The sequence below is a fragment of the Siphateles boraxobius genome, unplaced genomic scaffold (genome assembly GCF_051911475.1).
Source record: "Siphateles boraxobius isolate OS27281-9 unplaced genomic scaffold, OSU_SipBor_1 42, whole genome shotgun sequence".
NCBI lineage: Eukaryota > Metazoa > Chordata > Actinopteri > Cypriniformes > Leuciscidae > Siphateles > Siphateles boraxobius.
Genome location: NW_027509053.1, coordinates 681,426 through 703,486, shown reverse-complemented (window position 1 = coordinate 703,486; position 22,061 = coordinate 681,426). Strand labels below are relative to the sequence as shown.

The window sequence follows — 22,061 nt, the reverse complement described above, 5'->3', positions numbered from 1 at the left end:
ATAAAGGAAATGAGCGCTACACCCACCTAGCGTGGCAAACAGATTAAATCTTCTGTCAGAAGACAACTGCTGTTTCTGCTTAGTTTCGAAACAAGGACCTTACGCACGTTAGGCGAACGTGATGAACACTACACTACAGAAACCTATTGATGAGGTCATTCGGCATGGCAGTCTGCCTACAGCTCCTTGGTACGATGGCCTTCACCTGTCTCAAAAGTAAGGGTTTTGTAGCGAATTGCAGCATTTACGTCTAAAGTGCCTCCACTTGGGAGATCCAGTCCTTTACTGCTGCCAAAAGACCGGTACAAAAGTTTTGCTCCAGCAAACAAGTTACAGGAGGAGCTGGCCAGGGTCCCCAGACAACTGTTTTAATGACAGCTTGAGCAAAATGCAACGTGTTGGCCAGGAATCGAACCCGGGTCAAATGCTTAGAAGGCAGATATTCTCACCACTATACCACCAACGCAAGACCATTGGGTGTAGGCTTAAAAAAATTGCATGAACTTATTGACCTGACCTACCAGGCACCATATTAAAAAAGAGGTCTCTAATATAATAATGTAACATGTTTTATACAGACACTTCATATTTAAATGGTATTAGATTATTTTTTGGAGTCCTTTACTGCTGCCAAAAGACCAGTACAAAAGTTTTGCTGCAGCAAACGAGTTACAGGAGGAGCTGGCCAGGGTCCCCAGACAACTGTTTTAACGACAGCTTGAGCAAAATGCAATGCGTTGGCAGGTAATCGAACCCAGGTCAACTGCTTGGAAGGCAGCTATGCTCACCACTATACCACCAACGCAAGACTGTTGGATGTAGGCTGGAAGCCCTGTTGTGCGGTCAGCAAAGAAATTTTGCAATACATTAGCAGCTGGCAGGTGCAGATGAACTGAAACTCTCTTTGTTTGGACCTGGCACTTAAAAAAAATTGCATGAACTTATTGACTTGACCTACCAGGCTCCATATTAAAAAACAAGGTCTCTAATTTAATAATGTAACACGTTTTATACAGACACTTCATATTTGACACATGACGCCGTTCCTGGAAGTCGCGCTGATCAGGTACATCTACCGGTCTCTACAACTCCTCGTTAGTATAGTCGAGGTATAGTATAGTAGTATAGTATAGTATTTTTAGAAGATGGCTCCTTCCCATAATCTGCCCTGCAAGCAGTGTGACAGTCTGTAAATTCCACAAACAACAGTATAGAGGTCATTCGGCATGGCAGTCTACCTACAGCTCTTTGGTACGATGGCCTTCATCTGTCTCAAAAGTAAGGGTTTTGTAGCGAATTGCAGCATTTATATTTAAAATGCCTCCACTTGTTTCCGCCAGGTTTTGAACTGAGAACTTTTCGCGTATAAAGCGAACATGATAACCACTACACTACGGAAACTTGATTTGTATGTCAGTCCCACCTCTTCTAGGGCACGCTTGTTCAAAAGCAAATTAAACTATAGACTGCCCAGTGTTTTTAACATGGCAAAAGCTGCTAATTTTGTTGGCAGACCAAACATTTTTTTATTACTGTACAGGAAACCTCAATGGTCATTTGTTTTATTTTTGTCCTTTTCTAAAGAGATTGAACCACAAACATCGCTGCAAGTGTACTGACCTGCTCAACAGAAAATCGCATATGAAATTTTTACAAAAACCACCCACAGTTTCCGCCCAGTTTCGAACCTTCGCGTGTGAGGCGAACAGTCTGCCTACAGCTCCTTGGTACGATGGCCTTCAACTGTCTCAAAAGTAAGGGTTTGTAGCGAATTGCAGCATTTATATTTAAAATGCCTCCACTTGTTTCCGGCCAGTTTTGAACTGAGGACCTTTCACGGCGGGAGTCGAAAATGGTTAAGCTTAACTTCCCTTAACTTTTCCCATTCATTCTCTATGGTAGTGCTTAACACTACGGATGCAATATACCTTTGGCCACACGTAGACTTCCTGGCGCTGTTCCGCTTTTCCGTGGCGGGGAGTTTAAATAGCATAGTGTCATCTGTCAGTCATTCGCAGTGGAGGAGGGGAGACCCGTTTTACGAACGGAGAGATATTTGTTTACCGACTTGTCAGCAAACTTGTTTTGTTTTGTTGCTGTCTAAACTACCTGCAGACAGATTTTCCCTCAGGTGACCGCATATACATTATTATTCAAATATTTTATAATTTAAATTGCATGTATATTGTCATGTAATCGTATTGTTATCTTGTTGAATGGATTGTGACGATAAGAAACAGTAAACTCCTCGTTGTGAATACAGCTGTTATTTTATAAGAGTATCTTTGTTTGTAAAGGTGAATGTTTCATCCTAATCTCTCACTATGCTTAAAATATATGTTAACAGTGCAGTAAGATGTAATGTGCAGTAGTATGGAGGACCAAACTTGCAATTAAAAATGAATGAATAAATAAATGAATAAATAGATAGATAAATAAATGTGATAATAGGAAAATAAATAAAGGAATAAACGACTTGATAAAATAAATATGATTCATTTTAATCAAATGTATTTTTGTATATTTTTCCCCTAATTTATAATTTTTTGCTTTTATATTTTAATGTATTTGTATAATTTTTAATTGTATTTATTTATTATTTTATTTATTTGTTTGTTCCATTTATTCTTATATTTATTTATGCATTCATTTATTTGTATATTTGTTTATTCCAATATGTATTTATTTCCAGATTTATTTATTTTAATCTTTATTTATTTTTATTTTTATTTCTTTATTTTTATATCTATTCTTATATTTTTTTGATGTGCATGATAATTAGGTTGGTTGGTCTTGCTTACCAAATATAAATATTAATTAACAAATAAATAAAAGCAGAAAATAAATTAAGGGAAATAATACAAAAATTAGTTTGATAAAGAATAAATCATATTTATTTTATCAAGTCGTTTATTCCTTTATTTATTTTCCTATGATCAAATTTACCTTTTTATTTGTTTACATGTTTATTTATTAATTTAATTTCTGCGGGTTTGGTCCTCCTATAATGTAATTAATATCAGACACACACATATATTACATTTAAATTACAAACAAATATATATATGTGTACAATTTAATGGTATAATTTAACATTTTTAATTAGTTAACTTGTTAACTTTTTATATATACATATATAAATTTTTAAAGCAATTTAAATAATGAATATTAAATAATGCAAATAAACAGTACGTGCTCTAAGGCTGCATTTATTCAGTTAAGAAACAGTAATATTATAGAATATTATAGCATTGTAAAATAACTCTTTTATATATATCACTGATGCTTTAGTATTAACTGTCTTATTTCATTTTGTTACTGTAAGTATTTAAATGCTTATGCTGAGACGCTAATGAATACATTCTGATTTCAGAACAGCATCATGAAGAAAACAGTGTTCTTCCCAGGGAAAGTCAAAGTGTCTTTCAGGAAAGGCCCGTCGGGCCATTTACGCCGGGACCCATCAGAAGAGGCAAAAAGAATTAAAGACAACCCTTCACTGCAGGACAAGTCAACACCTCAAAGAGAAGATCTGGTCAAGTTGAACGCCCGTTCTGTTGTGTTACATAGAGGAGGGGATGTCTCTGACAAGCAAGAGGTGTTGGGAGAATGCATTCTTCAGTTCGGCAAGTACAAGAGCAAGTCTTTCAAGTGGTTATTAGAGAATGATGGCAGCTATGCTTTGTACCTGTCCGATAAGGTTGAGGAAGAAGAACAGGCTGGGCAGTTCAACCCAGAGGGTCCATGCAAGGATAGCCTCATTTCCTTTCTTGAGTATTCAAGAAGCTTCAAGGAAATTGAAGATCTTAAACAGTATCTGTCTCAAAGGCCAGACGCAGTGCCTTTTTTGACAGAGGATGACAATACTGTTGGATTTGGATCCAGAGCACAAGACACTTGGAGGAAGATTTGGGATACCAGGGCAGACGGATATGCTTTCTTTATAATGAGGCAGAAGTGTGTGCCAGGCAGCAAAATGTACAATTTGCAGCAGTATCTTTTAAAACAGCAGCAAAAACAGATGACCAAAAACACTCCTCCGATGCCCTCACCATCAGCTTCCGCTGCAAGACCACCTGTTCCTTCCATTACTGACTCTGATCAGCCTGGTGAGTTAATAAAATTCATGCAAGTTTGCTTATATTGATTCTTAAAGCCTGCCTAGCTACTGATGCATTTGTCATATTTTATAGTAATGGAGGAGGATGAAGAACTGGAGAGGATGATGCTTAGTATTTCTCCAACAAAATATCTCACACAGCTGAGTAAGTAAATCAAGTATCGTGTCATGTGTGTTATATATACCCATGTCAAATTCTTATAAAATTGGTATAAAATTGTACATACTGGAGAGAAACCATTCAAATTATAATGCTTAATTTTTAGGATCATCTGCAGCCACAGGATCCACAGTCTTATCTACAACAGGTTACTTTACACATCAGTTTTGGAGGCTTATTCGGTTACATACAGACTTATCTTACATTTCTGTTTTTTAATTATCTTATTTGTTGTTTTGGCACTGTTCTTGCCTGTTCTAAAAAACATGTTATTTTGTTCTAACTACTGTTAAGGTTTGAATATACCAGTGGTGAGGGTGAGTGCACTTCATGAATTGTATGCATGCTATTTAAACTGTTTTTATTTGTTGTGAAAAAGTGGACTGTTTACTTACAGACATTTGAACATTATCAGAATGTGCATTACTAGAATAAATAACAAAATACATAGAATAAAATAATAAATAATGATTAGTCATTTAATGTAGTCAAGACAATCAAATACATATCATGTACATTCAATGTTTTAATATGTTTTTAATTTCCTCCCTGTGCTTTTCCTTGCAGCTCTGCCGCAGCCTCCATCAACATCAGCTCCTGTGTGTAGGCCTTCTTCACAGGGTGAAGGCTTTATACCACCTCAAGCAGCACAATCAGCACCTACACCTGCACCAATGCCGTCTGCACTGACTGAAACCCCTGTTCCCAGCTACTTGAACAAAAAAAGTAAAGACAGTTAAACACACGAGCATTAAATGTGTTATACACGCATATATATATATATATATATATATATATATATATATATATATATATATATATATATATATATATATATATATATATATATGCATTTATTTCCTTTGCTTTGTGTTCCGTGCAGTTCTGCCACAGCCTTCACCACCATCACATGCAGTCTCTAGTTCTCCCAATCCACCAGCTCCTGTGTGTAGACCTTCTTCACAGACTGATGGCTCTGTACCACCTCCTGCAGCACAATCAGCACCTACAGCTCCTGCATCAATGACGTCTGCACAGACGGAAGCACCTGTTACTAGCTACTTGCAAGATATTAGCCACTGGAACTGCTCTCTTCATCAAAGAATTTGGATGAAAACAGAGATGGAGTCCATGGGGCTCTGGCCAGGATCACATCCAGTAAGACACCTAATGAATATGGTCTCCTTGTGGCGCTATCCACCTCAGCCTGAGCTTATAGAGACAAACATGGGCCTTCCGTCACCAAAGTACTTCCAGCTCCATCCCTTTTTCATTTGGAAACCTGAGCACAGTATAAATGAAAGGCTTAGAAACAACTACATCCTGCCCTGACTCTACAGCTGTCCAAATCCTCATGTTGTGTCCTCAGGTGTGGGAAGACCCCGAGTGATCCTTGGCACTAGTGGGCAATATTACATCCTTGCTTCACGTCTGTGCTGTAAGGCATGTAAAAAATACTGGTTCGCTGATAAACCTCAGTGGGTGGACATGCTACCACAGCAATTCAGAAACATCTTGCCAACCTTCCTCACTCATAAGAATGCAATCTGTAAAACTGTGATGGATGAACTGAGGCGCTCTGGAAAATCCCCTAATGACAAGGCCAACCAGCTGTCTGAGGTGCTTCACCTTAAGTTTGAAAGAGCCCACCTTGCATACCTTCTCATTGTGCAGAACGTCAGGGATGCTGAAGCAGGGCTGTATGGCCAGAAAACCATCACAGGAGCATTGAGGAAGGATGACACACCTGCTTCGTTTGGGGGTTACGAAGATACTGATGGGTGGCATGGGCTGTCTGTGTCTGCACATTATCTGGTGGAGTGCCTGCTTCAGGAATATCACCGGCAAGAGGCAGCTCTCACTCAGCTCCTTCAAGGGACTTTTGGACAGGTGTTCAGATCAGATCACACACGCAAAGTTGCTAGAAAAGTGACCCTCTCATCTGGCACAATGTCATCCTACGCTGTGATGAACGAGAACTGGATGATCCTGTCCTGGGTGATGCTGCAGTCTGAGAGTGAGCAATCCTTGAGTTCAATGTACTGTGGGATGGCCAATCGCTACAGTGCTGCTAGCATACCCAAGGCCAAGTACCAGTGGGTGGACAGGTAAGAATAATCACATCTCATCACACATCACATCAAGATGTGTAAGCAAAGGTAATGAATACATTAAAATTAAAATGTATTTCCCTTTTATGTACTTAGGGACTGCTGTGCTGCTTTCAGAGTGATGGACCCAGGACCGTATGAGCACCAGCAGTGGGAAGCTTGGAGGACCACTGAAGCTACTGTGGCAGAGGTTACATCAGAAAACCTCAAGAATGTAAATGCCGCTTGCCAGAAGTACAATGAGGACATGGTGGTTAAACTAGACTTGTTTCACTGTATGCGGCGATTCACCAGGGAATGTGTTTCGGAGCACCATCCTCTGTATAGCTCGTTCTGCCAGTTCCTCTCTTCTGCCGTAGTAGATCAGAGTGACCTGGAGAAACTGAGGAACGCATACAAGTTCTGTGGAATTGAGCCTGCTAATCCCACAAAGCAGCACATCAGAGCGCACTGCAGGACAAAAGTGCCACATCCTAGAGAGCTGGTCCAAAGAGTGGAAGAAGTACTTCACCATTTCCATCTTGCAAAGGATCCCAACAACATCTTCCTTTTTAAACCCTCGATGCTAAAATTTCGGTACAACTGAATCATGTCAAGGGTGAAGGAGCTGCTGTTCCCATCGGGATCCCTGTCAGAGGCACTTCACAGCAAGAGGGGTTTCATTTCCACCAGGCTCAGTGAGTAACGGGTAATCGCGTCTCTCCTGAGCTGTTCCAGGCGCAGGGTATGACTGGTGTCGCACGCTGGAATTATCAGCGGCTGGTGGACCTGAAGCAGCCTGGGCTTGTCTTACCTGGAGTGTTTGACCCTGTTTTGATGATGGAGTTAAACAGGGCATCTATAAGAGTGACTGGGTAACCCAAATATCCAGCCTTCCACATCTCCAGCTGGGACACAAGAGAGAGGTTTGGCCTACAATATGTGGAGCCAGGCTGTCGACCTGTGCCTCTTGACTTTGACAAACACAAAAGCAGGAAGACAGACCTAGGGATGCAAGAAGAGTCTTCATCTGGCATTGAGTTCTCATTTCCATCTCAGGTAAGCCTTTAAAGTTCTTTGATAACAAACTTTTTATTAAAAAACAAATACTTAATAATTCTCGCTCGCATATAACACTAATTTTGCTGAATTTCAGAAATGCTTAGAGGATTCCTCTTCTGCTGAGACCCCTCTTGCTCCTGAACCAGAGGCCACCCCACAGACTCTCATTTTCAATGTTTTTCTACTCCGAGTGCTGTGACAGTGAAGGAACAAACATCTGAGGAGTTTCTTTTAGATGCAGGTAATTATATTATTCATACAGGCACCAATGTGTGTAATCTGTTTGCCTAATCTATGCACACAAAACAAATACTTTGTTTAATATTTTTTTTTTTCTTTTATCAAGGTGGTGATGTTAAATACTTCTACTGCTCCAAGAAAGTTTTTGACACATATTCCGCAGAGGGCCTGACCAACCCCAGAATGCCCTTTGAAGACTTTGCAGAGACTCCTTTTTTTCAGCGAGAACTGGAGTCCTCGAAGCAGAGAGGGGCAGAAAATAGGAGGGTGATTGAGGAGAGAAGCAAGAGAAAGTCAGTAATGGAGCATCCTACTGGTCGTCTGTGCAGATTCTGCCACCTGCCACTGAAACAAGGACCCAACAGTCCTCATATTCACACTGGTTTCCCTGGAGTGGCAGGCAAATACATTTACTGTCCTGCTAAAGTGTTTTCCCTTTATCAGGCTAAGGGAATGAAATTTCATGGAAAGACTTTCAGCAGTCTCCATTCTATGAGGCTGAGAAGCAGAGGTGGATTGAGGAAAAGAAAAAATGACTTCACTGACAAATGACATGCCCAGACCTCAAATACTGTTTATAGCTCAAAGACATTCCTTGCACAATCTTATGCATATATGTATATACATATTATTGCACTTTTAATGTATATATATATATATATATATATATATATATATATATATATATATATATATATATATATATATATATTATTTTTTTAAATATTTAATTTATTTCCATTTGTTCATTAAAATACCAAAAGTATTGTATTTTATTGTATTTTAGTGTTTTTTTAAGTTCATTTATTGACTTGCATTATTTTATCTTGCTCAGATTTGAAAAACACTAAATGTTAAGCACTGGTACTATTATACTCTGTACATAATTGTTTAGTTTAAAATACTTTTTTTCTTGTTTTTTCCTGTTCTCCTCAACTTTAGATATTATTATTGCTGTTGTTTAATCTATAATCTATCATTTTAAATTGTTACATTTATTTCCATTGTTCATTAAAATCAAACAATTGTGTCCTTGTTTGCATTGTACTTTAGTGTTTTTAAAGTAAATTTTATTGACTTGCATTATTTTATCTTGCTCAGATGTGTAAACACTAAATGTTAATAACTGTTGTCATTAAACACTACATAATTATTTGATTTAAAAAAATCTTGTTTTTTTCCTATGTTCTCCACAGCTTTATATTTTATTATTATTATTATTAATGTTATTGTTGTTTAATCTATAAGTATTTAATACATTACCTTTTTCAGTTTTACATAATAATATGTATATTTCTGTACTATAAATAAAACGAGAAACTTACTATTTGGTGTTTACTGGTTATATTTCATATATATATTGGATTTCTGTACATAGTTAAACAAATATAATGTAAATATCTCAATGTAAAATGTAAAGGTCTAAAACATTATCAAAATGTTCTTTACAATTATTCACATTCAAATATTTTCTATATTAAAGAAAACTAAACCCTATTATAATGTAAATGTTTATTAAGGTAGTTGCACATTTTGTACATTCTACACAACAACAAATCTTACACGTTTTATTCTATTTTTGTGCACAAAGTTAGTTTATTATATGTAAATCGTACTTAACATAAGTTTCTAATCATTTTTTAATCTAGATACACTTTATGGTAGTTGTGGTCGAGACTCGAACCTGTAATTTCGTGTATTTTTTCAGGCCCGCCTCCCTGGAATTTCCTGCGTTCTTATTGGCTAGCAACGCTCTACACCTACATGCGACTGGCCCTCCCTGGGATTTCCTGCGTTCTTATTGGCTAGCAACGCTCTACACCTACATGCGACTGGCCCCCGCGTGGAAGGCAGCTATGCTCACCACTATTGAAGACTGTTGGATGTAGACTGGAAGCCCTGTTCTGCGGTCAGCAAGAATTTTCGCAATACATTAGCAGCTGGCAGGTGCAGATGGACTGAAACTCTCTTTGTTTGGACCTGGCACTTAAAAAAATTGCATGAACTTATTGACCTGACCTACCAGGCACCATATTAAAAAACAAGGTCTCTAATTTAATAATGTAACACGTTTTATACAGACACTTCATATTTAAACGGTATTAGATTATTTTTTGCATTCACTGGCTTCTGTGAAGCGTTGAGCTAAAATGACGCATGACGCCGTTCCTGGAAGCTGCGCTGATCGGATACAACAACCTGTCTCTGCAACTCCTTGTGGAAAGTGGAAAGTATCTCCGCTTGTCACGCGGAGACTGGGGTTCAATTCCCCGACGGGGAGATCCAGTCCTTTACTGCTGCCAAAATACCTTAACAAAAGTTTTGCTCCAGCAAACAAGTTACAGGAGAAGTTCGCAAGGGGCCCCGGACAACTGTTTTAAAGACAGCTTGAGAAAAATACAATGCATTGGCCGGGAATCGAACCCGGGTCAACTGCTTGGAAGGCAGCTATGCTCACCACTATACCACCAACGCAAGCCTGTTGTATGTAGACTGGAAGCCCTTTTGTGCGGTGAGCAAGAATCTTAGCAGCTGGCAGGTGCAGATGAACTGAAACTCTCTTTGTTTGGACCTGGCACTTAAAAAAAATGCATGAACTTATTGACCTGACCTACCAGGCACCATATTAAAAAACAAGGTCTCTAATTTAATAATGTAACACGTTTTATACAGACACTTCATATTTAAACGGTATTAGATTATTTTTTGCATTCACTGGCTTCTGTGAAGCGTTGAGCTAAAATGACGCATGACGCCGTTCCTGCAAGCCGCGCTGATCGGATTCAACTACCTGTCTCTGCAACTCCTTGTTAGTATAGTGGAAAGTATCTCCGCCTGTCACGCGGAGACTGGGGTTCGATTCCCCGACGGGGAGATCCAGTCCTTTACTGCTGCCAAAAGACCTTAACAAAAGTTTTGCTCCAGCAAACAAGTTACAGGGAAGTTGGCAAGGGGCCCGCACGACTGTTTTAAAGACAGCTTGAGAAAAATGCAATGCGTTGGCCGGGAATCGAACGCATACAGCAAGAATGGACAGACCAAGGAATCGAACCCATAGCAAGAATGCTCGTAATCAAGGTCTTTAATTTACAAATGTTATGCGTTGGCCGGGAATCGAACCCTGTCACCTGCTTGGAAGGCAGCTATGCTCACCACAATACCACCAACGCAAGACTGTCGGATGTAGGCTGGAAGCCCTCTTGCGCGGTCAGCAAGAATTTTCGCAATACATTAGCAGCTGGCAGGTGCAGATGAACTGAAACTCTCTTTGTTTGGACCTGGCACTTAAAAAAAATGCATGAACTTATTGACCTGACCTACCAGGCACCATATTAAAAAACAAGGTCTCTAATTTAATAATGTAACACGTTTTATACAGACACTTCATATTTAAACGGTATTAGATTTTTTTTTGGATTCACTGCCTTCTGTGAAGCGTTGAGCTAAAATGACGCATGACGCCGTTCCTGCAAGCCGCGCTGATCGGGGACAACTACCTGTCTCTGCAACTCCTTGTTAGTATAGTGGAAAGTATTTCCGCCTGTCACGCGGAGACTGTGGTTCGATTCCCCGACTGGGAGATCCAGTCCTTTACTGCTGCCAAAAGACCTTAACAAAAGTTTTGCTCCAGCAAACAAGTTACAGGAGAAGTTGGCAAGGGGCCCCGGACGACTGTTTTAAAGACAGCTTGAGAAAAATGCAATGCATTGGCCGTGGATCGAACCCATACAGCAAGAATGGACAGACCCAGGAATCGAACCCATAGCAAGAATGCTCGTAATCAAGGTCTTTAATTTACAAAAGTGATGCGTTGGCCGGGAATCAAACCCAGGTCAACTGCTTGGAAGACAGCTATGCTCACCACTATACCACCAACGCAAGACTGTTGGATGTAGGCTGGAAGCCGTCTTGTGCGGTCAGCAAGAATTTTCGCAATACATTAGCAGCTGGCAGGTGCAGATTAACTGAAACTCTCTTTGTTTGGACCTGGCACTTAAAAAAATTGCATGAACTTATTGACCTGACCTACCAGGCAATGTAGTGATCTTTTTCTTTGTAGAAAAGTTAGAAGCTCAGACCAGGAGATGGTGGAAGTTTTCCAAGCAGAAGTTCTTTATTGCTTGTCGGTAGCTGCAGTCATTCCAACATCGTCTAACTAAGGGAACTTTACATTGTAGTTTATATACATTTCAAGGGGGAGGGATTACATTGTGAGGAACAAAGCATTTATTATTATTATTATACCTTTATTTAACCAGGAGGTCCCATTGAGATTCAGAATCTCTTTTACAAGAGAGACCTGGCCAAGGTAGCAGCCAAATCACAACAAATACACACACAACAAACACCAAATTACATTTTCATGATAAAAGAAGTACAAAAAGAACACAATGAGACTCCTAAGAAAAACAAGAACATGTCTCCATCACAGTACTCTTTACAGTAGTTTTAAATTCATTAATGGACATAAGGGTGTCTAGCCTTAGCTCTTTTTGTAGATTATTCCACCCCCAAGGTGCTAAATAAGAGAAAGCAGTTCTTCCCAATTCGGTTGTAACTCGTGGCACGTTAAAAAGCAACCACTTTGAAGAGCGTAGCTGATAAGTACCAGAGCAGACAGAGAGGAGGTTACAGAGGTACAGTGGAAGTTTGCCAAGTATAGCTTTATAAATAAAGATATACCAGTGCTGTTGTCTACGAATTTTAAGTGATGTCCAACCAACTAAATCATAAAGAATGCAGTGATGGGTAAGGGACTTTGTTTTAGTTGAAGATAGCCTTAACAGGGGCATGTAAAGCATGTAAATGAGCTGAAACATGAGAACAGAACGGTGCAGGACTTCTCGCACTGAGATAAGAACTCCAAGACAAATGGTCTCAGTAATAAAATGGCAGGTGTTCAAACTTGCTCAGAATGCCTCTTCACCCGGTAAAACAATGAGAACAGGAAAAGCCTAGCCTTCTCGTACTGAGATGGGACAGTCAGGAATATCCTGCTGGGAACCCCTACCGTTTGCAGGGATTTCCTGGTCTCATCATTTATAAACTTTCTCAATATAAAATACTATTGTATTGGAAATCTAAATTAAACATTTAAATAAAATTTGTAATCCTACAACACCATATTAAAAAACAAGGTCTCTATTTAATAATGTAACACGTTTTATACAGACACTTCATATTTAAACGGTATTAGATTATTTTTTGGATTCACTGCCTTCTGTGAAGCGTTGAGCTAAAATTACGCATGACGCCGTTCCTGGAAGCCGCGCTGATCGGATACAACTACCTGTCTCTGCAACTCCTCGTTAGTATAGTGGAATGTATCTCCGCCTGTCATGCGGAAGACCGGGGTTCGATTCCCCGACGGGGAGATCCAGTCCTTTACTGCTGCCAAAAGACCTTAACAAATGTTTTGCTCCAGCAAACAAGTTACAGGAGAAGTTGGCAAGGGGCCTCGGACGACTGTATTAAAGACAGCTTGAGAAAAATGCAATGCGTTGGCCGGGAATCGAACTCATACAGCAAGAATGGACTGCCCCAGGAATCGAACCCATAGCAAGAATGCTCGTAATCAAGGTCTTTAATTTACAAATGTGATGCGTTGGCCGGGAATCGAACCCGGGTCAACTGCTTGGAAGGCAGCTATGCTCACCACTATACCACCAACGCAAGACTGTTGGATGTAGACCTGAAGCCCTGTTCTGCGGTCAGCAATAATTTTCGCAATACTTTAGCAGCTGGCAGGTGCAGATGAACTGAAACTCTCTGTGTTTGGACCTGGCACTTAAAAAAATTGCATGAACTTATTGACCTGACCTACCAGGCACCATATTAAAAAACAAGGTCTCTAATTTAATAATGTAACACGTTTTATACAGACACTTCATATTTAAACGGTATTAGATTATTTTTTGCATTCACTGTCTTCTGTGAAGCGTTGAGCTAAAATGACGCATGACGCCGTTCCTGCAAGCCGCGCTGATCGGATACAACTACCTGTCTCTGCAACTCCTTGTTAGTATAGTGGAAAGTATCTCCGCCTGTCACGCGGAGACTGGGGTTCGATTCCCCGACGGGGAGATTCAGTCCTTTACTGCTGCCAAAAGACCTTAACAAATGTTTTGCTCCAGCAAACAAGTTACAGGGAAGTTGGCAAGGGGCCCGGACGACTGTTTTAAAGACAGCTTGAGAAAAATGCAATGCGTTGGCCGGGAATCGAACCCATAAAGCAAGAATGGACAGACCCAGGAATCGAACCCATAGCAAGAATGCTCGTAATCAAGGTCTTTAATTTACAAATGTGATGCGTTGGCCGGGAATCGAACCCGGTCACCTGCTTGGAAGGCAGCTATGCTCACCACTATACCACCAACGCAGGCCTTAGAACGTAGACTGGAAGCCCAGTTGTGCCGTCAGCAAGAATTTTCGCAATACATTAGCAGCTGGCAGGTGCAGATGAACTGAAACTCTCTTTGTTTGGACCTGGCACTTAAAAAAATTGCATGAACTTATTGACCTGACCTACCAGGCACTGTAGTGATCTTTTTCTTTGTAGAAAAGTTAGAAGCTCAGACCAGGAGACAGTAGAAGTTTTCCAAGCAGAAGTTCTTTATTGTTTGTCGGTAGCTGCAGTCATTCCAACATCGTCTAACTAAGGGAACTTTACATTGTAGTTTATATACATTTCAAGGGGGAGGGATTACATTGTGAGGAACAAAGCATGTAAATGAGTTGAAACATGAGAACAGAACGGTGCAGGACTTCTCGCACTGAGATAAGAACTCCAACACAAATGGTCTCAGTAATAAAATAGCAGGTGTTCAAACTTGCTCAGCATGACTCTTCACCCGGTAAAACAATGAGAACAGGAAAAGCCTAGCCTTCTCGCACTGAGATGGGACAGTCAGGAATATCCTGCTGGGAACCCCTACCGTTTGCAGAGATTTCCTGGTCTCATCATTTATAAACTTTCTCAATATAAAATACTATTGTATTGGAAATCTAAATTAAACATTTAAATAAAATTTGTAATCCTACAACACCATATTAAAAAACAAGGTCTCTAATTTAATAATGTAACACGTTTTATACAGACACTTCATATTTAAACGGTATTAGATTATTTTTTGGATTCACTGGCTTCTGTGAAGCGTTGAGCTAAAATGACGCATGACGCCGTTCCTGGAAGCCGCGCTGATCGGATACAACTACCTGTCTCTGCAACTCCTCGTTAGTATAGTGGAAAGTATCTCCGCCTGTCACGCGGAAGACCGGGGTTCGATTCCCCGACGGGGAGATCCAGTCCTTTACTGCTGCCAAAAGACCTTAACAAATGTTTTGCTCCAGCAAACAAGTTACAGGAGAAGTTCGCAAGGGGCCACCGACGACTGTTTTAAAGACAGCTTGAGAAAAATGCAATGCATTGGCCGGGAATCGAACGCATACAGCAAGAATGGACAGACCAAGGAATCGAACCCATAGCAAGAATGCTCGTAATCAAGGTCTTTAATTTACAAATGTGATGCGATGGCCGGGAATCGAACCCAGGTCAACTGCTTGGAAGGCAGCTATGCTCTCCACTATACCACCAACGCAAGACTGTTGGATGTAGACTGGAAGCCCTGTTCTGCGGTCAGCAATAATTTTCCTAATACTTTAGCAGCTGGCAGGTGCAGATGAACTGAAACTCTCTTTGTTTGGACCTGGCACTTAAAAAAATTGCATGAACTTATTGACCTGACCTACCAGGCACCATATTAAAAAACAAGGTCTCTAATTTAATAATGTAACACGTTTTATACAGACACTTCATATTTAAACGGTATTAGATTATTTTTTGCATTCACTGGCTTCTGTGAAGCGTTGAGCTAAAATGACGCATGACGCCGTTCCTGGAAGCCGCGCTGATCGGATACAACTACCTGTCTCTGCAACTCCTCGTTAGTATAGTGGAAAGTATCTCCGCCTGTCACGCGGAAGACCGGGGTTCGATTCCCCGACGGGGAGATCCAGTCCTTTACTGCTGCCAAAAGACCTTAACAAATGTTTTGCTCCAGCAAACAAGTTACAGGAGAAGTTGGCAAGGGGCCACCGACGACTGTTTTAAAGACAGCTTGAGAAAAATGCAATGCGTTGGCCGGGAATCGAATGCATACAGCAAGAATGGACAGACCCAGGAATCGAACCCATAGCAAGAATGCTCGTAATCAAGGTCTTTAATTTACAAATGTGATGCGTTGGCCAGGAATCGAACCCGGGTCAACTGCTTGGAAGGCAGCTATGCTCACCACTATACCACCAACACAAGACTGTTGGATGTAGACTGGAAGCCCTCTTGTGCGGACAGCAAGAATGTTCGCAATATATTAGCAGCTGGCAGGTGCAGATGAATTGAAACTCTCTTTGTTTGGACCTGGCACTTAAAAAAATTGCATGAACTTATTGACCTGACCTACCAGGCACCATATTAAAAAAAAGGGTCTCTAATTTAATAATGTAACACGTTTTATACAGACACTTCATATTTAAACGGTATTAGATTATTTTTTGGATTCACTGGCTTCTGTGAAGCGTTGAGCTAAAATGACGCATGACGCTGTTCCTGGAAGCCGCGCTGATCGGATACAACTACCTGTCTCTGCAACTCTTTGTTAGTATAGTGGAAAGTACCTCCGCCTGTCACGCGGAGACTGGGGTTCGATTCCCCGACGGGGAGATCCAGTCCTGTACTGCTGCCAAAAGACCTTAACAAATGTTTTGCTCCAGCAAACAAGTTACAGGAGAAGTTGGCAAGGGGCCTCGGACGACTGTTTTAAAGACAGCTTGAGAAAAATGCAATGCGTTGGCCGGGAATCGAACGCATACAGCAAGAATGGACAGACCCAGGAATCGAACCCATAGCAAGAATGCTCGTAATCAAGGTCTTTAATTTACAAATGTGATGCGATGGCCGGGAATCGAACCCGGGTCAATTGCTTGGAAGGCAGCTATGCTCACCACTATACCACCAACGCAAGACTGTTGGATGTAGACTGGAAGCCCTGTTCTGCGGTCAGCAATAATTTTCGCAATACTTTAGCAGCTGGCAGGTGCAGATGAACTGAAACTCTCTTTGTTTGGACCTGGCACTTAAAAAAATTGCATGAACTTATTGACCTGACCTACCAGGCACCATATTAAAAAACAAGGTCTCTAATTTAATAATGTAACACGTTTTATGCAGACACTTCATATTTAAACGGTATTAGATTATTTTTTGGATTCACTGGCTTCTGTGAAGCGTTGAGCTAAAATGACGCATGACGCCGTTCCTGGAAGCCGCGCTGATCGGATACAACTACCTGTCTCTGCAACTCCTCGTTAGTATAGTGGAAAGTATCTCAGCCTGTCACGCGGAAGACTGGGGTTCGATTCCCCGACGGGGAAATCCAGTCTTTTACTGCTGCCAAAAGACCTTAACAAATGTTTTGCTCCAGGAAACAAGTTACATGAGAAGTTGGCAAGGGGCCTCGGACGACTGTTTTAAAGACAGCTTGAGAAAAATGCAATGCGTTGGCCGGGAATCGAACGCATACAGCAAGAATGGACTGCCCCAGGAATCGAACCCATAGCAAGAATGCTCGTAATCAAGGTCTTTCATTTACAAATGTGATGCGTTGGCCGGGAATCGAACCCGGATGAACTGCTTGGAAGGCAGCTATGCTCACCACTATACCACCAACGCAAGACTGTTAGATGTAGGCTGGAAGCCGTGTTGTGCGGTCAGCAAGAATTTTCGCAATACATTAGCAGCTGGCAGGTGGAGATGAACTGAAACTCTCTTTGTTTGGACCTGGCACTTAAAAAAATGGCATGAACTTATTGACCTGACCTACCAGGCACCATATTAAAAAACAAGAGGTTAATGACACAATATCCTCAAAATCAGGAAATAATAGTACCCCAAACTAACACATACAAGACATAGAGTGCAGTCACCTTCACACACACACATATTAGACACATATTTTAACTGTTCATTTTTAATGTTCGCTTTTCATTATATCATCTCTAAAAAGATTTAAATTTTAAGTAAGATTTTAAACTTCACATTTTACTGTAGCTTTTACCAGCTGCTTTGATCTTAGAAAAGTCAGCTGGATTTTGGTTCATTATCACTATTTTGCTTCAGCTTGCTCTAGCAGGCCGATAACAGAAAGACAGACACAGTTAACATCCCTGCCTCCACTCAGACAGTCTCTCTCTCTCTAATGGCGCTTTTCCACTACACAGTACCAGCTCGCCTTGGCTCGGCTCGGCTCGACTCGACTTGCCTTTGTTTGGTTTTCCACTGTGTAAAAGTTGTACCTGTACCTGCTTTCGGGTACTTTTTTTCGTACCACCTCCGGCGAGGTTCTAAGCGAGCTAAGGCGATACTAAAATGTGACGTAATACAATGCCGACTGCTGATTGGTCAGAGAGAATCGTCACTATTCACTGCGTCATCATTGCACGCCGCAGACGGAGTATCCAGAATAACCAGAGAATAACCCCGCCATTTTTAAATAGTTTGCCCAGATATACTAAACTTACTATTATGGCAACTCGGAAGAATACGCCGTGGTCAAACGAGGAGGTGCAGACTTTCCTATGTTTGGTTGCCGAAGAAAGGATCCAGCGAGAGCTTGATGGGGCAACGAGGAACGAAAAAGTTTATCAAGAAATCTCCGAACTGCTGTCCACACATGGCTACAACAGGACTTTCCAGCAATGTAGGGAAAAGTTAAAAAAACTGAAAAGTGACTACAGAGCTGTAAAGGACCACAACGGCCGCAGTGGTTCAAACCGAAAAAGCTGGAAGTGGTACGAACAGATGGACGGTATCTACGGCCATAGACCGGCGAGCAACGGGAGGGAGGGTGGACTTGACTCGGCCACCAGTTTGTTGGAGTCGCTGTTGGAGGATGGTAAGTGTTTAAAATTTACATTACATTAATCATGTAGGCGCACTCTGCTTGAGAGTTTTGTTTTCTGTAGGCTGGCTTTTGAAAAGCTGAAGCTCACTTATAACATCGAAGACTGTAAACTTGTGTCGCAGATAACAATTGCTGCTACCGCTAACTATCTGCCATTGCTATTTTCGTATTGTGTTGACTTTTGTATGATCTTTCTATCTAGATTCCTTTTCGACGAGCGAGAATGGTTCAGTGACTCCCACTGATGCCACCTCGGCACCGGAAACAGCGGCACCATCGACACCAACAAGATCAGCAGCGTCGACACCGAGACCCGCAGCAGCGTCGACACCGGCAACCGGTTAGTATAATTGGAGAAAAAGTAAACTCTTCTAGCCTGTTGTCTGTGAATCTATACACACTTTTTAATATATCATTAATCGTATCAATAACTCATTAATATAACGTAAACGTACTTGCATAACAACAGGAAGCATTCCCAGTTATGGGAATGCAGGATTCATTAATAAACCTGTTCAGTATTTTTATAACTTTCCAGACGTACACCTATACTGTACACATGGTATTTTAAAGTTGACATTTACTAAAATAGATGTTTAATAAATACATTAAATACATTTACTCAGATGTTAAGTCGTTATATACTATATAAGTAATAGTAAGTTGTGGGCTTGTCTTTTTTTATGTAGAAGCTGTAATGATAATACATGTGAACAATTTACAACACACACACAACCTTTGAATGAAACGTGACTTGTCCGTTTTTCTTTATAACTCATTCATTGTAATTATTTTTTTGGCCAGGACGGAGGAAACGAAAGAGGGAACAGGAGCATCTGACTGTCCTGAGGGAGATGCAGACATCGGATGTCGAGCAGCTGGAATTGAACCGGGCACAGCGGGAGCGCCATTTACAGATGGCACTCGATGATGCAGCACATGCCCGAGAACTAGAAGCGGCTTTAAGGAGAGAGGAGATGGCTGCAATGTCGTCCTTCAACCAGGCCTTTCTGGGAACCCTCAGCCAGCTTGTCCAGGCACTGAACCGGCGGGATGCTGTTCCACCGCCCCTGGACTGAAACCCCTTTGTTTATTTTAATTTAATGTTTGCACTACATGTAACATATGTATATAGTTGGATTTGTGAATTTATATTAATATTATATTTTTTTCTATTTGTATGCGTGTTTAAATAAAACCTTTTTGAAACTTATTACAAACAGTGTCTTTTTTTGATGGTTTGCCTTTTTACAAGGGTTTAAACAAGTATTTTCAGATTTTATACTGTGATAACCTTTAATAAAAAACAGCAGAGACAACATATTTAATGATAATGTATTTATTTAGCAATTAAAATAACGCATCAGACCCTCCCGTACATCTCTGCCCTCCTCCTCAACACCCTGTGCCACTGGCACCACAGGCTCTGCTGCTGCAGGTGCATCCCAGTCATCGTCATAGTCCTCTCCATGACTCTCACAAAGGTTATGCAAAGCACAGCAAGTAAGAATCATAGATTTCACGATTGTAACATCACAGTCATTTCTTTTCATGAGGCAACGCCACCTTCCCTTCAGTCTACCAAAAGCGTTTTCAACCACTACCCGTGCTCGACATATTTTCTTGTTGTAGATCTGCTGTTCTACTGTCAGCCGTCCAGTGTCAGTGAATGGCTTTAGGAGCCAGTTCTGCAGGGGATAGGCAGAATCTCCCAGGATGTAGTAGGCAACATTCACCCCACCAATATTCCTGGTGTAAGCTGGAAAGTGGTTGCCACGGCTGGCCAACTCCCACAATGTGGACAGTCTTAAAACACGAGCATCATGCAATCTGCCAGGCAGTCCTGCAAACACGTTCCAGAACAGTCCTTTTCCATCTACAACACCTTGAAGGACCTTGTCTCTCCATCACTGGACGCAGTTTGTTGTACAAATATATGAATGTTTCTTCCGACATTCTGAAGTTCTGAACCCACTGCGCGTTTGTGAAACCAGGAACAATAACATCCCACCACTCGGTAGCTCGGTTGAAAGCCCAAACAGACGGTTTGCCGCGGCGACTTTGCAAAGCTAAACAGATCTGAAACACATAAACCATGCACATTTTAGTACGTAATACTGGTAGCTATAAAGTTGATTAAATACTTTGCATATAGTATAGTATTTACACATATGCAAACGTTAGCTATGTTAGCATAACTTACCCTCTTGCGTCGGCTTTGAACAACCGGATTCGTCTCGTAGTCTGAACTCTGTAGTAATTCCCAAACTCTCCTGTTTTTTTCAGCAGTGTTTCGTTTTTCTGCCCTCAGCCTCTCATGAAACAACGTTTGTCTTCTTGCTGTGAGAAACAGCCACATCCCGAGGATCAAAAACAGCATATACTCGATTTCCCCCATTGTCCTGTGTGTGTGGGTAGCGGATGTGTGTCGCGTATAAGATTACGTCACGGCAGTTTCCTGCGGCGTCGCTATGACTACCGGGTACTATTTGTGGCGGTACTATCTGCAATGGAAAACGGAGCGAAAAGCGAGCCGAGTCGAGGCGAGCCGAGGCGAGTCGAGCCGAGTCGAGCTGGTACTGGTAATGGAAAAGCGCCATAAACAAATAATCTTTTCAACAGCCTCCTAAGACTGTAATTTAGACAAAATGTAATATTAAATTTATTACATTAACCTTTTACCATTCACCTTTGTTATCCAGACTCTTCTCAAACCTACAAAAGCCTGTCTTCATCTTTAGCCACCACCATGCCTAACGACCTTCAGGAGTTAAAACTATGTTATAGACATATTAGCTCAACATTAACTCTTCTATACATTTTACTTGCCCATATGGCAACCAACATCATGTCCCTCATATAATTAAGTTTTGTTACTGTCTCCGCAGCAAATAATGGCAATCACCTCATGGAATCAGCTGGCTCCTGAAAGCCCACTCCCGTTAGCTATTTATCTTTAATTTTCTTCTCTTCAGGGTGTCGTCCCCTGGCATAGTTGCAGACACTTGTCACAATGAAAAACAAGCCATACAATCAATGCGGTTTCTGGTGAGTGGTATAGAGGAACTCACATTTCTGGGTCAGACTGCCGTAACATTAATTTTAACCTCACAGCGCATCTCACCTCTCAATGCTCTGCTGACCCCGGTGGCCTCCAGTAATCAGCGGTCAACTCTCATACCTTTCTCACAAATAACACCTCCATCCGGAGGTGCCCAATGTTCGTGACCCCCTGCGTTAGGCTGTCCCCTGGCCAGGAAGATCATCCCGTCATTGAGTAGCCACTCGTACACACGTACACACTGGTGACCGCTCTTTCCCAATACAATCAGTTTTCTTCAACAGAACTCAGCTGTTTTCTGGAGCTTAGGAAAGGCACGTTCAAGAGTCACCAGAGCCATTCCGATTGCCTAATAGTGTTCACAGGGAGA

The 22,061-nt window shown here is 41.1% G+C and overlaps 10 non-coding genes across 10 annotated transcripts; 3 read left to right on the top strand and 7 right to left on the bottom strand.

The window, feature by feature from the left end:
• Positions 1–10,075: 10,075 nt before the first annotated feature.
• On the bottom strand, positions 10,076–10,147 carry trnag-ucc (transfer RNA glycine (anticodon UCC)). Its single transcript has one exon. It is a non-coding gene; the product is annotated as a tRNA-Gly (tRNA).
• Positions 10,148–11,479: 1,332 nt separating this feature from the next.
• Positions 11,480–11,551, bottom strand: trnag-ucc (transfer RNA glycine (anticodon UCC)). Its single transcript has one exon. It is a non-coding gene; the product is annotated as a tRNA-Gly (tRNA).
• A 1,424-nt stretch (positions 11,552–12,975) lies between these two features.
• trnad-guc (transfer RNA aspartic acid (anticodon GUC)) lies at positions 12,976–13,047 on the top strand. Its single transcript has one exon. It is a non-coding gene; the product is annotated as a tRNA-Asp (tRNA).
• A 226-nt stretch (positions 13,048–13,273) lies between these two features.
• trnag-ucc (transfer RNA glycine (anticodon UCC)) lies at positions 13,274–13,345 on the bottom strand. The gene has a single exon. It is a non-coding gene; the product is annotated as a tRNA-Gly (tRNA).
• Positions 13,346–14,900: 1,555 nt separating this feature from the next.
• trnad-guc (transfer RNA aspartic acid (anticodon GUC)) lies at positions 14,901–14,972 on the top strand. Its single transcript has one exon. It is a non-coding gene; the product is annotated as a tRNA-Asp (tRNA).
• Positions 14,973–15,198: 226 nt separating this feature from the next.
• trnag-ucc (transfer RNA glycine (anticodon UCC)) lies at positions 15,199–15,270 on the bottom strand. The gene has a single exon. It is a non-coding gene; the product is annotated as a tRNA-Gly (tRNA).
• A 340-nt stretch (positions 15,271–15,610) lies between these two features.
• Positions 15,611–15,682, top strand: trnad-guc (transfer RNA aspartic acid (anticodon GUC)). The gene has a single exon. It is a non-coding gene; the product is annotated as a tRNA-Asp (tRNA).
• Positions 15,683–15,908: 226 nt separating this feature from the next.
• Positions 15,909–15,980, bottom strand: trnag-ucc (transfer RNA glycine (anticodon UCC)). Its single transcript has one exon. It is a non-coding gene; the product is annotated as a tRNA-Gly (tRNA).
• Positions 15,981–16,617: 637 nt separating this feature from the next.
• Positions 16,618–16,689, bottom strand: trnag-ucc (transfer RNA glycine (anticodon UCC)). Its single transcript has one exon. It is a non-coding gene; the product is annotated as a tRNA-Gly (tRNA).
• A 638-nt stretch (positions 16,690–17,327) lies between these two features.
• On the bottom strand, positions 17,328–17,399 carry trnag-ucc (transfer RNA glycine (anticodon UCC)). Its single transcript has one exon. It is a non-coding gene; the product is annotated as a tRNA-Gly (tRNA).
• Positions 17,400–22,061: the final 4,662 nt, after the last annotated feature.